Source organism: Schistocerca americana, chromosome 8 (assembly GCF_021461395.2).
Source record: "Schistocerca americana isolate TAMUIC-IGC-003095 chromosome 8, iqSchAmer2.1, whole genome shotgun sequence".
NCBI classification, from domain to species: domain Eukaryota; kingdom Metazoa; phylum Arthropoda; class Insecta; order Orthoptera; family Acrididae; genus Schistocerca; species Schistocerca americana.
This window is the reverse complement of record NC_060126.1, coordinates 70141210-70156914: the sequence shown is the minus strand read 5'-3', so window position 1 is coordinate 70156914 and position 15705 is coordinate 70141210. Positions and strand designations below refer to the sequence as shown.

General features: G+C 50.8%; 18 non-coding genes across 18 annotated transcripts; 9 read left to right on the top strand and 9 right to left on the bottom strand.

The window, feature by feature from the left end:
• Positions 1-152: 152 nt before the first annotated feature.
• Positions 153-224, top strand: Trnae-uuc. Its single transcript has one exon. It is a non-coding gene; the product is annotated as a tRNA-Glu (tRNA).
• A 1015-nt stretch (positions 225-1239) lies between these two features.
• On the bottom strand, positions 1240-1311 carry Trnag-ccc. Its single transcript has one exon. It is a non-coding gene; the product is annotated as a tRNA-Gly (tRNA).
• Positions 1312-1950: 639 nt separating this feature from the next.
• Trnae-uuc lies at positions 1951-2022 on the top strand. The gene has a single exon. It is a non-coding gene; the product is annotated as a tRNA-Glu (tRNA).
• Positions 2023-3037: 1015 nt separating this feature from the next.
• Trnag-ccc lies at positions 3038-3109 on the bottom strand. Its single transcript has one exon. It is a non-coding gene; the product is annotated as a tRNA-Gly (tRNA).
• Positions 3110-3748: 639 nt separating this feature from the next.
• On the top strand, positions 3749-3820 carry Trnae-uuc. Its single transcript has one exon. It is a non-coding gene; the product is annotated as a tRNA-Glu (tRNA).
• Positions 3821-4835: 1015 nt separating this feature from the next.
• Trnag-ccc lies at positions 4836-4907 on the bottom strand. The gene has a single exon. It is a non-coding gene; the product is annotated as a tRNA-Gly (tRNA).
• A 639-nt stretch (positions 4908-5546) lies between these two features.
• Trnae-uuc lies at positions 5547-5618 on the top strand. The gene has a single exon. It is a non-coding gene; the product is annotated as a tRNA-Glu (tRNA).
• A 1015-nt stretch (positions 5619-6633) lies between these two features.
• Positions 6634-6705, bottom strand: Trnag-ccc. The gene has a single exon. It is a non-coding gene; the product is annotated as a tRNA-Gly (tRNA).
• A 639-nt stretch (positions 6706-7344) lies between these two features.
• Trnae-uuc lies at positions 7345-7416 on the top strand. The gene has a single exon. It is a non-coding gene; the product is annotated as a tRNA-Glu (tRNA).
• Positions 7417-8431: 1015 nt separating this feature from the next.
• Positions 8432-8503, bottom strand: Trnag-ccc. The gene has a single exon. It is a non-coding gene; the product is annotated as a tRNA-Gly (tRNA).
• A 639-nt stretch (positions 8504-9142) lies between these two features.
• Trnae-uuc lies at positions 9143-9214 on the top strand. Its single transcript has one exon. It is a non-coding gene; the product is annotated as a tRNA-Glu (tRNA).
• Positions 9215-10229: 1015 nt separating this feature from the next.
• On the bottom strand, positions 10230-10301 carry Trnag-ccc. The gene has a single exon. It is a non-coding gene; the product is annotated as a tRNA-Gly (tRNA).
• A 639-nt stretch (positions 10302-10940) lies between these two features.
• On the top strand, positions 10941-11012 carry Trnae-uuc. The gene has a single exon. It is a non-coding gene; the product is annotated as a tRNA-Glu (tRNA).
• Positions 11013-12027: 1015 nt separating this feature from the next.
• Positions 12028-12099, bottom strand: Trnag-ccc. Its single transcript has one exon. It is a non-coding gene; the product is annotated as a tRNA-Gly (tRNA).
• A 639-nt stretch (positions 12100-12738) lies between these two features.
• On the top strand, positions 12739-12810 carry Trnae-uuc. The gene has a single exon. It is a non-coding gene; the product is annotated as a tRNA-Glu (tRNA).
• Positions 12811-13825: 1015 nt separating this feature from the next.
• Trnag-ccc lies at positions 13826-13897 on the bottom strand. Its single transcript has one exon. It is a non-coding gene; the product is annotated as a tRNA-Gly (tRNA).
• Positions 13898-14536: 639 nt separating this feature from the next.
• Trnae-uuc lies at positions 14537-14608 on the top strand. The gene has a single exon. It is a non-coding gene; the product is annotated as a tRNA-Glu (tRNA).
• A 1015-nt stretch (positions 14609-15623) lies between these two features.
• Positions 15624-15695, bottom strand: Trnag-ccc. The gene has a single exon. It is a non-coding gene; the product is annotated as a tRNA-Gly (tRNA).
• Between the last annotated feature and the right edge of the window lie 10 nt (positions 15696-15705).

Sequence of the window (15705 nt, the reverse complement as noted above, 5' to 3'; positions counted from 1 at the left end):
GTTTGCCTAGTATGACTTGCGCGCTTTGGGAGTGAGTAAGCGGGATCGTGGTGGCGGACAGAGTTCAGCGTTGGCGCCAGATTCGGCCCTAAAGTTGCGTGGAGGAGACGTATTTCTGGACGCATACACACGTAGTGGATCGTTGAGGTGTGTCCGGTATGGTCTAGTGGCTAGGATACCTGGCTTTCACCCAGGAGGCCCGGGTTCGATTCCCGGTACCTGAACGTGAATTCTCGGGGCTGAGATGAGAAAACTTCTCACGGCCGTTTTTCGTCTTCGTGGAGCTGCTGCTCTGGGTTCCAAGTATAAGGTGAGAGAAAGTCAAGGAAAAGAGATACATCCTCACGTTAATGGCGGGGCCGTTTTGAAGGGAGAGGAGACGGTTTTGCGGTTTTGGACTGCTGATGCGACACTGTTGCATTGCCCGTTAGCTCAGTGGGCTGTAGCGTCGTGCTAGTAACGCGTAGGTCATGGGTTCCTTCCCTCCACGGGCCATTCCATTTTCTCCCCTAATAGGAAATGCTGCCTCCTGCGAGACTCTGCCAGGCAGATTCTAAATGATGTGCACATCCAGCTAGAAGTCTGAACGTTTCGCTAAGGGGTTGCCAACGGCCAGCTCACTTTCAATTAATGAAGTTAAGCAGACGTTTGCGTGGTTAGTGAGTGGATGGGTGATCGTCCGGGAACTCTGCGTGCTATTGGACCCTTCCATTTCAACCCCCACCCTCCTCCTTTTATGCTACAGTGTTGACGTGCTATGATGCCTCCCTAAGCAATTTAAATTACGTTAACGAACATATGATCCACAATTTAATGAGGCTGATTGCAAAAAGAGCGCAAGGAAAGTGCAAGAACGACTTTGGCAATAACAGAACCGTACGAATCAACAGATAATTTCTCAAATGTGTAGATAACACTGTGCGAAGCAGTGAGATTTCCGAAATTTGTAAATGAAAGTTTAGCTTTTCGTATTGAAAAGGAAAAGTACTCTTGATTACTTTATTTCTCGCAGCCGATTGTCGTACTTCTCCTGTCATATCGGCCCCACCGCCGAGCGGCAGCGAGCGGCAGTCGAGCAAAGTCGGGCCAAGTCGACACACGATGAAGTGAAATTAATCCACTTAGCTGGAACGAGGCAGGAGACGAGGAGATACTACCTGTGCCGCGACACGTGGCAATTTCGAGGATCGCATGGTCTAGAACACACACTATTGCGCTACGCAAAAATGACAATCCTCCTGCGGTGGCCGGGAATCGAACACGGATCAACTGCTTGGGAAGCAACCATGCTGACCGTTACACCACCACCGCATTGCGCTGCAGGCTTCCTGTGTCGCGGTGTGTTGTCGCCCCTGCTGCCACCAGAGGATCAAGCGACCCTGCTGCAGGCGCTCTGCCCGCCGGCACATCGGAACGCGGTGCCACGTTGCTTCCAGGGCGATGCACTGTAACTAGACGCAGCATTGACTTCCGCCGAGAAATCCACCCTTTCATGTACGGCATGGTGGGAAAACAATTCTGAAATTAGAACTTCTTAGTGAGGCTGCGGTGGCGAGTATTCCTGTATGCCTCGGTGGCGCAGTGGGCTGCGCATGTCATTATCTTAAGGGCGTACGTTCTATCCTCAACTCAGCCATCTCATTTTCTCTCCACGACGGTGAAAGGCACAGCATAGCTTTTGCGAGGTAAGGCCGTATTTGCCGTTTATTACCACCTAGGCTACTTTGCGTCAACGTGTGTTTGTTTCCAGTTATTACTAATTACAGTTTTGCTAGTTGCACTCGAGACTGAAAGCGATGTTTGCCTAGTATGACTTGCGCGCTTTGGGAGTGAGTAAGCGGGATCGTGGTGGCGGACAGAGTTCAGCGTTGGCGCCAGATTCGGCCCTAAAGTTGCGTGGAGGAGACGTATTTCTGGACGCATACACACGTAGTGGATCGTTGAGGTGTGTCCGGTATGGTCTAGTGGCTAGGATACCTGGCTTTCACCCAGGAGGCCCGGGTTCGATTCCCGGTACCTGAACGTGAATTCTCGGGGCTGAGATGAGAAAACTTCTCACGGCCGTTTTTCGTCTTCGTGGAGCTGCTGCTCTGGGTTCCAAGTATAAGGTGAGAGAAAGTCAAGGAAAAGAGATACATCCTCACGTTAATGGCGGGGCCGTTTTGAAGGGAGAGGAGACGGTTTTGCGGTTTTGGACTGCTGATGCGACACTGTTGCATTGCCCGTTAGCTCAGTGGGCTGTAGCGTCGTGCTAGTAACGCGTAGGTCATGGGTTCCTTCCCTCCACGGGCCATTCCATTTTCTCCCCTAATAGGAAATGCTGCCTCCTGCGAGACTCTGCCAGGCAGATTCTAAATGATGTGCACATCCAGCTAGAAGTCTGAACGTTTCGCTAAGGGGTTGCCAACGGCCAGCTCACTTTCAATTAATGAAGTTAAGCAGACGTTTGCGTGGCTAGTGAGTGGATGGGTGATCGTCCGGGAACTCTGCGTGCTATTGGACCCTTCCATTTCAACCCCCACCCTCCTCCTTTTATGCTACAGTGTTGACGTGCTATGATGCCTCCCTAAGCAATTTAAATTACGTTAACGAACATATGATCCACAATTTAATGAGGCTGATTGCAAAAAGAGCGCAAGGAAAGTGCAAGAACGACTTTGGCAATAACAGAACCGTACGAATCAACAGATAATTTCTCAAATGTGTAGATAACACTGTGCGAAGCAGTGAGATTTCCGAAATTTGTAAATGAAAGTTTAGCTTTTCGTATTGAAAAGGAAAAGTACTCTTGATTACTTTATTTCTCGCAGCCGATTGTCGTACTTCTCCTGTCATATCGGCCCCACCGCCGAGCGGCAGCGAGCGGCAGTCGAGCAAAGTCGGGCCAAGTCGACACACGATGAAGTGAAATTAATCCACTTAGCTGGAACGAGGCAGGAGACGAGGAGATACTACCTGTGCCGCGACACGTGGCAATTTCGAGGATCGCATGGTCTAGAACACACACTATTGCGCTACGCAAAAATGACAATCCTCCTGCGGTGGCCGGGAATCGAACACGGATCAACTGCTTGGGAAGCAACCATGCTGACCGTTACACCACCACCGCATTGCGCTGCAGGCTTCCTGTGTCGCGGTGTGTTGTCGCCCCTGCTGCCACCAGAGGATCAAGCGACCCTGCTGCAGGCGCTCTGCCCGCCGGCACATCGGAACGCGGTGCCACGTTGCTTCCAGGGCGATGCACTGTAACTAGACGCAGCATTGACTTCCGCCGAGAAATCCACCCTTTCATGTACGGCATGGTGGGAAAACAATTCTGAAATTAGAACTTCTTAGTGAGGCTGCGGTGGCGAGTATTCCTGTATGCCTCGGTGGCGCAGTGGGCTGCGCATGTCATTATCTTAAGGGCGTACGTTCTATCCTCAACTCAGCCATCTCATTTTCTCTCCACGACGGTGAAAGGCACAGCATAGCTTTTGCGAGGTAAGGCCGTATTTGCCGTTTATTACCACCTAGGCTACTTTGCGTCAACGTGTGTTTGTTTCCAGTTATTACTAATTACAGTTTTGCTAGTTGCACTCGAGACTGAAAGCGATGTTTGCCTAGTATGACTTGCGCGCTTTGGGAGTGAGTAAGCGGGATCGTGGTGGCGGACAGAGTTCAGCGTTGGCGCCAGATTCGGCCCTAAAGTTGCGTGGAGGAGACGTATTTCTGGACGCATACACACGTAGTGGATCGTTGAGGTGTGTCCGGTATGGTCTAGTGGCTAGGATACCTGGCTTTCACCCAGGAGGCCCGGGTTCGATTCCCGGTACCTGAACGTGAATTCTCGGGGCTGAGATGAGAAAACTTCTCACGGCCGTTTTTCGTCTTCGTGGAGCTGCTGCTCTGGGTTCCAAGTATAAGGTGAGAGAAAGTCAAGGAAAAGAGATACATCCTCACGTTAATGGCGGGGCCGTTTTGAAGGGAGAGGAGACGGTTTTGCGGTTTTGGACTGCTGATGCGACACTGTTGCATTGCCCGTTAGCTCAGTGGGCTGTAGCGTCGTGCTAGTAACGCGTAGGTCATGGGTTCCTTCCCTCCACGGGCCATTCCATTTTCTCCCCTAATAGGAAATGCTGCCTCCTGCGAGACTCTGCCAGGCAGATTCTAAATGATGTGCACATCCAGCTAGAAGTCTGAACGTTTCGCTAAGGGGTTGCCAACGGCCAGCTCACTTTCAATTAATGAAGTTAAGCAGACGTTTGCGTGGTTAGTGAGTGGATGGGTGATCGTCCGGGAACTCTGCGTGCTATTGGACCCTTCCATTTCAACCCCCACCCTCCTCCTTTTATGCTACAGTGTTGACGTGCTATGATGCCTCCCTAAGCAATTTAAATTACGTTAACGAACATATGATCCACAATTTAATGAGGCTGATTGCAAAAAGAGCGCAAGGAAAGTGCAAGAACGACTTTGGCAATAACAGAACCGTACGAATCAACAGATAATTTCTCAAATGTGTAGATAACACTGTGCGAAGCAGTGAGATTTCCGAAATTTGTAAATGAAAGTTTAGCTTTTCGTATTGAAAAGGAAAAGTACTCTTGATTACTTTATTTCTCGCAGCCGATTGTCGTACTTCTCCTGTCATATCGGCCCCACCGCCGAGCGGCAGCGAGCGGCAGTCGAGCAAAGTCGGGCCAAGTCGACACACGATGAAGTGAAATTAATCCACTTAGCTGGAACGAGGCAGGAGACGAGGAGATACTACCTGTGCCGCGACACGTGGCAATTTCGAGGATCGCATGGTCTAGAACACACACTATTGCGCTACGCAAAAATGACAATCCTCCTGCGGTGGCCGGGAATCGAACACGGATCAACTGCTTGGGAAGCAACCATGCTGACCGTTACACCACCACCGCATTGCGCTGCAGGCTTCCTGTGTCGCGGTGTGTTGTCGCCCCTGCTGCCACCAGAGGATCAAGCGACCCTGCTGCAGGCGCTCTGCCCGCCGGCACATCGGAACGCGGTGCCACGTTGCTTCCAGGGCGATGCACTGTAACTAGACGCAGCATTGACTTCCGCCGAGAAATCCACCCTTTCATGTACGGCATGGTGGGAAAACAATTCTGAAATTAGAACTTCTTAGTGAGGCTGCGGTGGCGAGTATTCCTGTATGCCTCGGTGGCGCAGTGGGCTGCGCATGTCATTATCTTAAGGGCGTACGTTCTATCCTCAACTCAGCCATCTCATTTTCTCTCCACGACGGTGAAAGGCACAGCATAGCTTTTGCGAGGTAAGGCCGTATTTGCCGTTTATTACCACCTAGGCTACTTTGCGTCAACGTGTGTTTGTTTCCAGTTATTACTAATTACAGTTTTGCTAGTTGCACTCGAGACTGAAAGCGATGTTTGCCTAGTATGACTTGCGCGCTTTGGGAGTGAGTAAGCGGGATCGTGGTGGCGGACAGAGTTCAGCGTTGGCGCCAGATTCGGCCCTAAAGTTGCGTGGAGGAGACGTATTTCTGGACGCATACACACGTAGTGGATCGTTGAGGTGTGTCCGGTATGGTCTAGTGGCTAGGATACCTGGCTTTCACCCAGGAGGCCCGGGTTCGATTCCCGGTACCTGAACGTGAATTCTCGGGGCTGAGATGAGAAAACTTCTCACGGCCGTTTTTCGTCTTCGTGGAGCTGCTGCTCTGGGTTCCAAGTATAAGGTGAGAGAAAGTCAAGGAAAAGAGATACATCCTCACGTTAATGGCGGGGCCGTTTTGAAGGGAGAGGAGACGGTTTTGCGGTTTTGGACTGCTGATGCGACACTGTTGCATTGCCCGTTAGCTCAGTGGGCTGTAGCGTCGTGCTAGTAACGCGTAGGTCATGGGTTCCTTCCCTCCACGGGCCATTCCATTTTCTCCCCTAATAGGAAATGCTGCCTCCTGCGAGACTCTGCCAGGCAGATTCTAAATGATGTGCACATCCAGCTAGAAGTCTGAACGTTTCGCTAAGGGGTTGCCAACGGCCAGCTCACTTTCAATTAATGAAGTTAAGCAGACGTTTGCGTGGTTAGTGAGTGGATGGGTGATCGTCCGGGAACTCTGCGTGCTATTGGACCCTTCCATTTCAACCCCCACCCTCCTCCTTTTATGCTACAGTGTTGACGTGCTATGATGCCTCCCTAAGCAATTTAAATTACGTTAACGAACATATGATCCACAATTTAATGAGGCTGATTGCAAAAAGAGCGCAAGGAAAGTGCAAGAACGACTTTGGCAATAACAGAACCGTACGAATCAACAGATAATTTCTCAAATGTGTAGATAACACTGTGCGAAGCAGTGAGATTTCCGAAATTTGTAAATGAAAGTTTAGCTTTTCGTATTGAAAAGGAAAAGTACTCTTGATTACTTTATTTCTCGCAGCCGATTGTCGTACTTCTCCTGTCATATCGGCCCCACCGCCGAGCGGCAGCGAGCGGCAGTCGAGCAAAGTCGGGCCAAGTCGACACACGATGAAGTGAAATTAATCCACTTAGCTGGAACGAGGCAGGAGACGAGGAGATACTACCTGTGCCGCGACACGTGGCAATTTCGAGGATCGCATGGTCTAGAACACACACTATTGCGCTACGCAAAAATGACAATCCTCCTGCGGTGGCCGGGAATCGAACACGGATCAACTGCTTGGGAAGCAACCATGCTGACCGTTACACCACCACCGCATTGCGCTGCAGGCTTCCTGTGTCGCGGTGTGTTGTCGCCCCTGCTGCCACCAGAGGATCAAGCGACCCTGCTGCAGGCGCTCTGCCCGCCGGCACATCGGAACGCGGTGCCACGTTGCTTCCAGGGCGATGCACTGTAACTAGACGCAGCATTGACTTCCGCCGAGAAATCCACCCTTTCATGTACGGCATGGTGGGAAAACAATTCTGAAATTAGAACTTCTTAGTGAGGCTGCGGTGGCGAGTATTCCTGTATGCCTCGGTGGCGCAGTGGGCTGCGCATGTCATTATCTTAAGGGCGTACGTTCTATCCTCAACTCAGCCATCTCATTTTCTCTCCACGACGGTGAAAGGCACAGCATAGCTTTTGCGAGGTAAGGCCGTATTTGCCGTTTATTACCACCTAGGCTACTTTGCGTCAACGTGTGTTTGTTTCCAGTTATTACTAATTACAGTTTTGCTAGTTGCACTCGAGACTGAAAGCGATGTTTGCCTAGTATGACTTGCGCGCTTTGGGAGTGAGTAAGCGGGATCGTGGTGGCGGACAGAGTTCAGCGTTGGCGCCAGATTCGGCCCTAAAGTTGCGTGGAGGAGACGTATTTCTGGACGCATACACACGTAGTGGATCGTTGAGGTGTGTCCGGTATGGTCTAGTGGCTAGGATACCTGGCTTTCACCCAGGAGGCCCGGGTTCGATTCCCGGTACCTGAACGTGAATTCTCGGGGCGGAGATGAGAAAACTTCTCACGGCCGTTTTTCGTCTTCGTGGAGCTGCTGCTCTGGGTTCCAAGTATAAGGTGAGAGAAAGTCAAGGAAAAGAGATACATCCTCACGTTAATGGCGGGGCCGTTTTGAAGGGAGAGGAGACGGTTTTGCGGTTTTGGACTGCTGATGCGACACTGTTGCATTGCCCGTTAGCTCAGTGGGCTGTAGCGTCGTGCTAGTAACGCGTAGGTCATGGGTTCCTTCCCTCCACGGGCCATTCCATTTTCTCCCCTAATAGGAAATGCTGCCTCCTGCGAGACTCTGCCAGGCAGATTCTAAATGATGTGCACATCCAGCTAGAAGTCTGAACGTTTCGCTAAGGGGTTGCCAACGGCCAGCTCACTTTCAATTAATGAAGTTAAGCAGACGTTTGCGTGGTTAGTGAGTGGATGGGTGATCGTCCGGGAACTCTGCGTGCTATTGGACCCTTCCATTTCAACCCCCACCCTCCTCCTTTTATGCTACAGTGTTGACGTGCTATGATGCCTCCCTAAGCAATTTAAATTACGTTAACGAACATATGATCCACAATTTAATGAGGCTGATTGCAAAAAGAGCGCAAGGAAAGTGCAAGAACGACTTTGGCAATAACAGAACCGTACGAATCAACAGATAATTTCTCAAATGTGTAGATAACACTGTGCGAAGCAGTGAGATTTCCGAAATTTGTAAATGAAAGTTTAGCTTTTCGTATTGAAAAGGAAAAGTACTCTTGATTACTTTATTTCTCGCAGCCGATTGTCGTACTTCTCCTGTCATATCGGCCCCACCGCCGAGCGGCAGCGAGCGGCAGTCGAGCAAAGTCGGGCCAAGTCGACACACGATGAAGTGAAATTAATCCACTTAGCTGGAACGAGGCAGGAGACGAGGAGATACTACCTGTGCCGCGACACGTGGCAATTTCGAGGATCGCATGGTCTAGAACACACACTATTGCGCTACGCAAAAATGACAATCCTCCTGCGGTGGCCGGGAATCGAACACGGATCAACTGCTTGGGAAGCAACCATGCTGACCGTTACACCACCACCGCATTGCGCTGCAGGCTTCCTGTGTCGCGGTGTGTTGTCGCCCCTGCTGCCACCAGAGGATCAAGCGACCCTGCTGCAGGCGCTCTGCCCGCCGGCACATCGGAACGCGGTGCCACGTTGCTTCCAGGGCGATGCACTGTAACTAGACGCAGCATTGACTTCCGCCGAGAAATCCACCCTTTCATGTACGGCATGGTGGGAAAACAATTCTGAAATTAGAACTTCTTAGTGAGGCTGCGGTGGCGAGTATTCCTGTATGCCTCGGTGGCGCAGTGGGCTGCGCATGTCATTATCTTAAGGGCGTACGTTCTATCCTCAACTCAGCCATCTCATTTTCTCTCCACGACGGTGAAAGGCACAGCATAGCTTTTGCGAGGTAAGGCCGTATTTGCCGTTTATTACCACCTAGGCTACTTTGCGTCAACGTGTGTTTGTTTCCAGTTATTACTAATTACAGTTTTGCTAGTTGCACTCGAGACTGAAAGCGATGTTTGCCTAGTATGACTTGCGCGCTTTGGGAGTGAGTAAGCGGGATCGTGGTGGCGGACAGAGTTCAGCGTTGGCGCCAGATTCGGCCCTAAAGTTGCGTGGAGGAGACGTATTTCTGGACGCATACACACGTAGTGGATCGTTGAGGTGTGTCCGGTATGGTCTAGTGGCTAGGATACCTGGCTTTCACCCAGGAGGCCCGGGTTCGATTCCCGGTACCTGAACGTGAATTCTCGGGGCTGAGATGAGAAAACTTCTCACGGCCGTTTTTCGTCTTCGTGGAGCTGCTGCTCTGGGTTCCAAGTATAAGGTGAGAGAAAGTCAAGGAAAAGAGATACATCCTCACGTTAATGGCGGGGCCGTTTTGAAGGGAGAGGAGACGGTTTTGCGGTTTTGGACTGCTGATGCGACACTGTTGCATTGCCCGTTAGCTCAGTGGGCTGTAGCGTCGTGCTAGTAACGCGTAGGTCATGGGTTCCTTCCCTCCACGGGCCATTCCATTTTCTCCCCTAATAGGAAATGCTGCCTCCTGCGAGACTCTGCCAGGCAGATTCTAAATGATGTGCACATCCAGCTAGAAGTCTGAACGTTTCGCTAAGGGGTTGCCAACGGCCAGCTCACTTTCAATTAATGAAGTTAAGCAGACGTTTGCGTGGCTAGTGAGTGGATGGGTGATCGTCCGGGAACTCTGCGTGCTATTGGACCCTTCCATTTCAACCCCCACCCTCCTCCTTTTATGCTACAGTGTTGACGTGCTATGATGCCTCCCTAAGCAATTTAAATTACGTTAACGAACATATGATCCACAATTTAATGAGGCTGATTGCAAAAAGAGCGCAAGGAAAGTGCAAGAACGACTTTGGCAATAACAGAACCGTACGAATCAACAGATAATTTCTCAAATGTGTAGATAACACTGTGCGAAGCAGTGAGATTTCCGAAATTTGTAAATGAAAGTTTAGCTTTTCGTATTGAAAAGGAAAAGTACTCTTGATTACTTTATTTCTCGCAGCCGATTGTCGTACTTCTCCTGTCATATCGGCCCCACCGCCGAGCGGCAGCGAGCGGCAGTCGAGCAAAGTCGGGCCAAGTCGACACACGATGAAGTGAAATTAATCCACTTAGCTGGAACGAGGCAGGAGACGAGGAGATACTACCTGTGCCGCGACACGTGGCAATTTCGAGGATCGCATGGTCTAGAACACACACTATTGCGCTACGCAAAAATGACAATCCTCCTGCGGTGGCCGGGAATCGAACACGGATCAACTGCTTGGGAAGCAACCATGCTGACCGTTACACCACCACCGCATTGCGCTGCAGGCTTCCTGTGTCGCGGTGTGTTGTCGCCCCTGCTGCCACCAGAGGATCAAGCGACCCTGCTGCAGGCGCTCTGCCCGCCGGCACATCGGAACGCGGTGCCACGTTGCTTCCAGGGCGATGCACTGTAACTAGACGCAGCATTGACTTCCGCCGAGAAATCCACCCTTTCATGTACGGCATGGTGGGAAAACAATTCTGAAATTAGAACTTCTTAGTGAGGCTGCGGTGGCGAGTATTCCTGTATGCCTCGGTGGCGCAGTGGGCTGCGCATGTCATTATCTTAAGGGCGTACGTTCTATCCTCAACTCAGCCATCTCATTTTCTCTCCACGACGGTGAAAGGCACAGCATAGCTTTTGCGAGGTAAGGCCGTATTTGCCGTTTATTACCACCTAGGCTACTTTGCGTCAACGTGTGTTTGTTTCCAGTTATTACTAATTACAGTTTTGCTAGTTGCACTCGAGACTGAAAGCGATGTTTGCCTAGTATGACTTGCGCGCTTTGGGAGTGAGTAAGCGGGATCGTGGTGGCGGACAGAGTTCAGCGTTGGCGCCAGATTCGGCCCTAAAGTTGCGTGGAGGAGACGTATTTCTGGACGCATACACACGTAGTGGATCGTTGAGGTGTGTCCGGTATGGTCTAGTGGCTAGGATACCTGGCTTTCACCCAGGAGGCCCGGGTTCGATTCCCGGTACCTGAACGTGAATTCTCGGGGCTGAGATGAGAAAACTTCTCACGGCCGTTTTTCGTCTTCGTGGAGCTGCTGCTCTGGGTTCCAAGTATAAGGTGAGAGAAAGTCAAGGAAAAGAGATACATCCTCACGTTAATGGCGGGGCCGTTTTGAAGGGAGAGGAGACGGTTTTGCGGTTTTGGACTGCTGATGCGACACTGTTGCATTGCCCGTTAGCTCAGTGGGCTGTAGCGTCGTGCTAGTAACGCGTAGGTCATGGGTTCCTTCCCTCCACGGGCCATTCCATTTTCTCCCCTAATAGGAAATGCTGCCTCCTGCGAGACTCTGCCAGGCAGATTCTAAATGATGTGCACATCCAGCTAGAAGTCTGAACGTTTCGCTAAGGGGTTGCCAACGGCCAGCTCACTTTCAATTAATGAAGTTAAGCAGACGTTTGCGTGGTTAGTGAGTGGATGGGTGATCGTCCGGGAACTCTGCGTGCTATTGGACCCTTCCATTTCAACCCCCACCCTCCTCCTTTTATGCTACAGTGTTGACGTGCTATGATGCCTCCCTAAGCAATTTAAATTACGTTAACGAACATATGATCCACAATTTAATGAGGCTGATTGCAAAAAGAGCGCAAGGAAAGTGCAAGAACGACTTTGGCAATAACAGAACCGTACGAATCAACAGATAATTTCTCAAATGTGTAGATAACACTGTGCGAAGCAGTGAGATTTCCGAAATTTGTAAATGAAAGTTTAGCTTTTCGTATTGAAAAGGAAAAGTACTCTTGATTACTTTATTTCTCGCAGCCGATTGTCGTACTTCTCCTGTCATATCGGCCCCACCGCCGAGCGGCAGCGAGCGGCAGTCGAGCAAAGTCGGGCCAAGTCGACACACGATGAAGTGAAATTAATCCACTTAGCTGGAACGAGGCAGGAGACGAGGAGATACTACCTGTGCCGCGACACGTGGCAATTTCGAGGATCGCATGGTCTAGAACACACACTATTGCGCTACGCAAAAATGACAATCCTCCTGCGGTGGCCGGGAATCGAACACGGATCAACTGCTTGGGAAGCAACCATGCTGACCGTTACACCACCACCGCATTGCGCTGCAGGCTTCCTGTGTCGCGGTGTGTTGTCGCCCCTGCTGCCACCAGAGGATCAAGCGACCCTGCTGCAGGCGCTCTGCCCGCCGGCACATCGGAACGCGGTGCCACGTTGCTTCCAGGGCGATGCACTGTAACTAGACGCAGCATTGACTTCCGCCGAGAAATCCACCCTTTCATGTACGGCATGGTGGGAAAACAATTCTGAAATTAGAACTTCTTAGTGAGGCTGCGGTGGCGAGTATTCCTGTATGCCTCGGTGGCGCAGTGGGCTGCGCATGTCATTATCTTAAGGGCGTACGTTCTATCCTCAACTCAGCCATCTCATTTTCTCTCCACGACGGTGAAAGGCACAGCATAGCTTTTGCGAGGTAAGGCCGTATTTGCCGTTTATTACCACCTAGGCTACTTTGCGTCAACGTGTGTTTGTTTCCAGTTATTACTAATTACAGCTTTGCTAGTTGCACTCGAGACTGAAAGCGATGTTTGCCTAGTATGACTTGCGCGCTTTGGGAGTGAGTAAGCGGGATCGTGGTGGCGGACAGAGTTCAGCGTTGGCGCCAGATTCGGCCCTAAAGTTGCGTGGAGGAGACGTATTTCTGGACGCATACACACGTAGTGGATCGTTGAGGTGTGTCCGGTATGGTCTAGTGGCTAGGATACCTGGCTTTCACCCAGGAGGCCCGGGTTCGATTCCCGGTACCTGAACGTGAATTCTCGGGGCTGAGATGAGAAAACTTCTCACGGCCGTTTTTCGTCTTCGTGGAGCTGCTGCTCTGGGTTCCAAGTATAAGGTGAGAGAAAGTCAAGGAAAAGAGATACATCCTCACGTTAATGGCGGGGCCGTTTTGAAGGGAGAGGAGACGGTTTTGCGGTTTTGGACTGCTGATGCGACACTGTTGCATTGCCCGTTAGCTCAGTGGGCTGTAGCGTCGTGCTAGTAACGCGTAGGTCATGGGTTCCTTCCCTCCACGGGCCATTCCATTTTCTCCCCTAATAGGAAATGCTGCCTCCTGCGAGACTCTGCCAGGCAGATTCTAAATGATGTGCACATCCAGCTAGAAGTCTGAACGTTTCGCTAAGGGGTTGCCAACGGCCAGCTCACTTTCAATTAATGAAGTTAAGCAGACGTTTGCGTGGTTAGTGAGTGGATGGGTGATCGTCCGGGAACTCTGCGTGCTATTGGACCCTTCCATTTCAACCCCCACCCTCCTCCTTTTATGCTACAGTGTTGACGTGCTATGATGCCTCCCTAAGCAATTTAAATTACGTTAACGAACATATGATCCACAATTTAATGAGGCTGATTGCAAAAAGAGCGCAAGGAAAGTGCAAGAACGACTTTGGCAATAACAGAACCGTACGAATCAACAGATAATTTCTCAAATGTGTAGATAACACTGTGCGAAGCAGTGAGATTTCCGAAATTTGTAAATGAAAGTTTAGCTTTTCGTATTGAAAAGGAAAAGTACTCTTGATTACTTTATTTCTCGCAGCCGATTGTCGTACTTCTCCTGTCATATCGGCCCCACCGCCGAGCGGCAGCGAGCGGCAGTCGAGCAAAGTCGGGCCAAGTCGACACACGATGAAGTGAAATTAATCCACTTAGCTGGAACGAGGCAGGAGACGAGGAGATACTACCTGTGCCGCGACACGTGGCAATTTCGAGGATCGCATGGTCTAGAACACACACTATTGCGCTACGCAAAAATGACAATCCTCCTGCGGTGGCCGGGAATCGAACACGGATCAACTGCTTGGGAAGCAACCATGCTGACCGTTACACCACCACCGCATTGCGCTGCAGGCTTCCTGTGTCGCGGTGTGTTGTCGCCCCTGCTGCCACCAGAGGATCAAGCGACCCTGCTGCAGGCGCTCTGCCCGCCGGCACATCGGAACGCGGTGCCACGTTGCTTCCAGGGCGATGCACTGTAACTAGACGCAGCATTGACTTCCGCCGAGAAATCCACCCTTTCATGTACGGCATGGTGGGAAAACAATTCTGAAATTAGAACTTCTTAGTGAGGCTGCGGTGGCGAGTATTCCTGTATGCCTCGGTGGCGCAGTGGGCTGCGCATGTCATTATCTTAAGGGCGTACGTTCTATCCTCAACTCAGCCATCTCATTTTCTCTCCACGACGGTGAAAGGCACAGCATAGCTTTTGCGAGGTAAGGCCGTATTTGCCGTTTATTACCACCTAGGCTACTTTGCGTCAACGTGTGTTTGTTTCCAGTTATTACTAATTACAGTTTTGCTAGTTGCACTCGAGACTGAAAGCGATGTTTGCCTAGTATGACTTGCGCGCTTTGGGAGTGAGTAAGCGGGATCGTGGTGGCGGACAGAGTTCAGCGTTGGCGCCAGATTCGGCCCTAAAGTTGCGTGGAGGAGACGTATTTCTGGACGCATACACACGTAGTGGATCGTTGAGGTGTGTCCGGTATGGTCTAGTGGCTAGGATACCTGGCTTTCACCCAGGAGGCCCGGGTTCGATTCCCGGTACCTGAACGTGAATTCTCGGGGCTGAGATGAGAAAACTTCTCACGGCCGTTTTTCGTCTTCGTGGAGCTGCTGCTCTGGGTTCCAAGTATAAGGTGAGAGAAAGTCAAGGAAAAGAGATACATCCTCACGTTAATGGCGGGGCCGTTTTGAAGGGAGAGGAGACGGTTTTGCGGTTTTGGACTGCTGATGCGACACTGTTGCATTGCCCGTTAGCTCAGTGGGCTGTAGCGTCGTGCTAGTAACGCGTAGGTCATGGGTTCCTTCCCTCCACGGGCCATTCCATTTTCTCCCCTAATAGGAAATGCTGCCTCCTGCGAGACTCTGCCAGGCAGATTCTAAATGATGTGCACATCCAGCTAGAAGTCTGAACGTTTCGCTAAGGGGTTGCCAACGGCCAGCTCACTTTCAATTAATGAAGTTAAGCAGACGTTTGCGTGGTTAGTGAGTGGATGGGTGATCGTCCGGGAACTCTGCGTGCTATTGGACCCTTCCATTTCAACCCCCACCCTCCTCCTTTTATGCTACAGTGTTGACGTGCTATGATGCCTCCCTAAGCAATTTAAATTACGTTAACGAACATATGATCCACAATTTAATGAGGCTGATTGCAAAAAGAGCGCAAGGAAAGTGCAAGAACGACTTTGGCAATAACAGAACCGTACGAATCAACAGATAATTTCTCAAATGTGTAGATAACACTGTGCGAAGCAGTGAGATTTCCGAAATTTGTAAATGAAAGTTTAGCTTTTCGTATTGAAAAGGAAAAGTACTCTTGATTACTTTATTTCTCGCAGCCGATTGTCGTACTTCTCCTGTCATATCGGCCCCACCGCCGAGCGGCAGCGAGCGGCAGTCGAGCAAAGTCGGGCCAAGTCGACACACGATGAAGTGAAATTAATCCACTTAGCTGGAACGAGGCAGGAGACGAGGAGATACTACCTGTGCCGCGACACGTGGCAATTTCGAGGATCGCATGGTCTAGAACACACACTATTGCGCTACGCAAAAATGACAATCCTCCTGCGGTGGCCGGGAATCGAACACGGATCAACTGCTTGGGAAGCAACCATGCTGACCGTTACACCACCACCGCATTGCGCTGC